This window comes from Terrapene carolina, unplaced genomic scaffold, assembly GCF_002925995.2.
Source record: "Terrapene carolina triunguis isolate 2854851 unplaced genomic scaffold, T_m_triunguis-2.0 Scaffold111, whole genome shotgun sequence".
Taxonomy (NCBI): domain Eukaryota; kingdom Metazoa; phylum Chordata; order Testudines; family Emydidae; genus Terrapene; species Terrapene triunguis.
In genome coordinates this window covers 16,081,145-16,086,114 of record NW_020664462.1, presented here as the reverse complement: position 1 = coordinate 16,086,114, position 4,970 = coordinate 16,081,145, and positions in this window count along the sequence as shown.

Here is a 4,970-nt window from a genome sequence, read left to right as displayed (position 1 = left end):
TGCACCCACCTTATAGTAGCCCCATCTAAATTGTATTTGCCTAGTTTATCGATAAGAATATCATGCGAGACTGTATCAAATGCCTTACTAAAGTCTAGGTATACCACATCCACAGCTTCTCCCTTATCCACAAGACTTGTTATCCTTTGTAGAGCGCAGTAGGGAAAGCAGCTGCAAGTGCACTAGCATGGCCACATTTGTGGAACTTGCAGTGGCCACAGAGAGCAGTGCATTGTGGTAGCTATCCCAGCATGCAACGTGCTTTTCAAATAGGGGGGGTGGAGTATGACAGGGAGTGTGTTGTGTGTATGTGGGGGGAGAGAGAGTGGGTTTTTGAGGGGCTGAGAGCATGTCAGCATGCTGTCTTGTAAGTTCAGACAGCAGCAGATACCCCCTCCCCCCCGCCTCTCTCTCTCACACACAGCATTCCACAGTAATGGTTTGCTTTGATATTCGCATTCCTGCAGTGATTCCAAAACAATGACAAGAGTGGCCACTTGACTTAAGGGGATTATGGGACATTTCCGGAGGCCGATCAGAGCGCAGTAATGCCACACCTCGTTCACACTGACACCTGGGCATTTCACCTGAGGTGCACCAAGCGTTATGCTTCTCGCCAAGGTGGAGTACCAAGAGCACTCTAGCCACTGAGTCAAAGCACTCTAAGTGCCTTGCCAGTGTGGACGGGTCGTGAGTTAGGGCACCTGGGGCTGCTTTAATGTGCTCTAACTCACAAGTGTAACCAAGCTCTAAGTTACAATAAGGGGGGAGGGTCTCTCCAGCCCTGGTGCAGCTCAGGTTCAGGAGGGCTCAAAAGAGGTTTAAAGCTACCATAGCTCCTCCCCCGAGCTTTGGCTTCAAGTTCTATGCTGCACCTATTAGAGGCACAGTACTGAATCTCACCCTCAGCGTCCATAGGTCTGTTGTACCTTAAGACTGAAATGGTGTCTGCAGCATTTTCTGGTTTTATCTGTGAGGACTTTTTGAAAATAGAACCCACAAGAAGACTTGGGCAGAGAAAGGTAATTCAATTTCTCAAAGGATGTTGATATTTTGAAATCTGGCTTAGTTTCCATTAGGAATGAAACCCAAACATTTTGAAGTTCTCTGCAAGAGGTAATGGAGTTCTGGATCCGGGTTCCATCTGCCTGGCAGGCTGCCCATGAGCCACAGACCCTGGATGTCTGGGCTCCCCAGCAACCCACCAGGAGAACTTCCAAGGAGCCAGGTGGGCGAGCTGGCAGGAAACCAAGCAGATATCTCTAGGAACTTTGGGCAAAATTGAACCATCTCTGCAGAACTTTTCAATTTAACCAAATTGGAAAATCCCCAAGAAACACTGCTCTGTGGGAATCTTTCCCACCAACTCTCCTCACAACCTCCACACAATATAGACACATATACACATAGGTACCTTTAGCAACATCTGTCAGTAAGAGGAAACAGTTATAACAGAGAAGAAGGAGTTAAACCCATGTTATTAAAATGAAGTATTACAATTGTCTACAGCATCTTTGACCTTTCTGATTGGCTTCTGCTACTGATGACAGATTAGACTGCTCAAATGTTTGTCCAGGTGTCAGTTTCCACAAAATTGACAAAATAATGGGTGCATCTATCTATTTAACCTTGGTTTCTAAGCATTTCTATGTAGGTATTTGCAAGGATAATAATGTACAGAAACCATCCCAAACAAACAAAAGTAAATCTTTGTCTGAAACATCCATTTCAGTGTGTTGTCAACAGCATGAGCGACATTAAGTACAATATTTTTGGCACAAAATACTTCCTGTTTCAATTTTTAATCCTTTTTAAACATTATTCTTCTTCAGTTAAACATCTGTTTTAGACTTATAAGAGCTGATTCTATAGTATTATATTCAATGCCTATTATACTCTGAAGTGGAAAAAGCTTCAGAGGGAAGGTTAGAATAGCTATTATGACAGTAGCACTTTGTTATGGAGTAGCTTTTGTAAAAAAATTAACTCTGGGGTTTTGACAGATAATTATGGACTCACATTACACTGCAGAATATTATATAAAAATTAGAATATGTAAAGTGTCTTTCACATTTCAAACAAATGTCAACTATATTTGCTTCAGTTAATTGACGCTCTGATTTAATTTAAGCGGGTACTGTTCTCTTAGACATAAAATGTGCACTCCTTTGGTTTCCCACAATATTTGTATTGAAAAATTATTACATATCTTGCTTTCATCTGTTATTTGGCTTTTGAGAATAAGTGTTTGGAAATGATAGAACATATTGTAGCTTGTTTGATTTTGTCATCTAGCTGCGAAAAGAGCTTACGTTATGATGCCTGAGGCTGAACCCATATTTCTCCTAACATGACTTTAAAATACTAAGAATTTCAAGATTAAGTTTACCAAATATAGAATAACATGTGAAATATGTTAGCAATTTTTCAAACACATCTCTTAGCGCATAAGGGAAATGGTTTTTCAAAATTATAATCAATTTGGTAGTAACCACATGTCATTTTGGTAGAGCGATTTGCTGCACCTCTCTCTATGGCTACTAAATTGGCTTAAACTTTCAAAAGTGACCAGGAGCCCAATTTGAGCCACTTTTAACAGGCCTGATTTGCAGAGGGTGGGTGCTCAGCACTTTCTGAAAATCAGACCACTTTAAGGAGTCTTGAGTTGGACACACCAAAAATGGAGACACCTAAAATGACTAGTCACTTTTGAAAATTAAAGCCTATGTGGCCATTCCAAAGCATGAAAACCCAGAGAAAGCTATTATACATCTAGGGTTCTGAGCACCTGTAGAAGACAATGGCAAGAGGTTTCTACAGCCTCATACAGAAGTAATATGGTAGAGCTGGGAACCAGGAGAGAAACAGGTTGCTAATGAGCAAGGAAGTTATAAGGAGGGCTCACGCTCAGGTCATTTCTACCTCACTGCCATGGTGGGAGCAATCTAGAGAGTGGCCCCTGTGATGCCAGGTAAATGATAGGAGTGACCTCGTGGAACAGTCTCTGTGTCAAGGACAAAGAACTTGGTGTATGGTGCACTAGCTAGATGGGGAAACGGTATTTTAGAACACGGGCTCCAGCATTTATTTTCCGTGTTAGGTTGGCCAGAATCTGGGTGCAACAATGCAGAAGGGTCTCTCTAGATGTTGTCATTACAGGCTTTTGCTATATGCTAGTAAACCTATATTCCCAGTTGGCATAAAAATATCTCCACAGTCCTTCAATGACATCCCAATATTTCGAGTTGGCCTCTTTCCAATTTCATTTCATATCGATGCCATTCGTAACCACTGCTGGTATAAAAAATTAAAATCCCACCTGCAAATACTATATATTAACTGCACTTTACATTTTATTGGAGGAAAAGTGGAGTTATTGAACAATGGAGGTTCAATGTGAACAGGTGACATTTATTTATATTGCTTGTCACCTGTTCCGATTCACCCACTGCTACTTTCAAGCCACATTTACAAAAGAATAAAGAACACCACTATATTTCAGTCAACAGACATCATAGAATTTCACTGCCAAATCAAAACCCACACTTAAATAGGTCCCTAACAGAAAATGGAGGTAAAGTGCTTAGCTTTTTATTTCTATATGAAGCTTGTTCATTGCAGCAGGTAGAGATTATAACAATTTCCCATTCAAAAACAGGATGGCGATAACGCTGCCCTAAAGAGCATCCATTGATATTAAAATATAAAGAGTGGCTATTGCACATATTCAGCTATTATTTTTCAAAAACCTTGTATGAAGGTTTTAGTTTTCTTTTGTTTTTTAACTAGATACCTGTTTATAGAAGTAACTGCAATGGTTTACTGGGCAAAGAATATGCATATATATTATTCATAAATATTACATTCCCATTTGGGGGACTGGCAATAGAATACAGAGCCTCTCACCTAGGGATGAATAATACCTTTGCTGAATACCATGACTAATGGTGCATTACAAATTAATTTTGGGTAATATTTGGCTGTCTCCTGGAACCAGGTTCCCACTGTCAGGTCTTTCTTCCCCACCATCTCTTATCTTTGGCTCTCTTCTAGAAGTCCAGAGTAGCCTCTCAGCCATGTGCAACACCTCCTCCAACGTATTTGGTGGAAAGCCAGCTAGTCTCATCCTCTCCAATCTCTAGTCTTCTCACAAGCAAGTAACAAAATCTGTTGGCATAGACGGCCCTATCCATAGAAGCAGCTTCAAGGATGTTGGCTACATGACCACACCCTCTTCCTGGAGCAGCAGTTCTGCTGATATTCAGATTTGTGTTAAAAATATTAGGACTGCCAAATTCCAACTTCAACTGAATCCAAATATGCAGCCCTATAATCCACTGTCAGCCCTGCAGTGATCAAAAATAAGTAATTATTATTGTTTATACCTCGCCCTGTGTATTTTCTTGTCATCATCCAGGTCTTGATCCTAGCACAGGTGAGAAGCGTTGCATGTATGAGCACAACGTTAAAAGTGATGAGCAGGAACAGGCACGCAGGAGAACACAATCCTATATTAATGAGAGCACTGCTCCAAAATCACCGAGTTACTCCTGCCTAATAACAGGTGAGGGGACCATATAGCAGAATGCTTCATGAGCAAGATGGGGATTCAGCACAAGCCATTCTCTCTTCACAGAGGCCCAGTCTATGCTCACACCTAAACCTGTTTACCCTGTGCACTTGCATGAAAGGGAGAAGACTTGAGACTTACTGTTGCTCAGCGTGGAGGTCTACGCCTGATTTGTGTCAACACCTTCTTATTGTATTACATTATTGTCTAGAGGCCTCAATCCAGAGCTGAGCTCCCTTGTGCCAGATGCTGTACAGAGACATAGGGTACATCTAACCCAGTGACTATCAGAAGGATTGAACTGGTTTCTTAAAAATATATCCAAAGGCTTGGAAGTAATATCAGTATTGCTAGGTTAGCTAACATTCATCCAGTTCAAACTTCGGTATTATGGATCCGG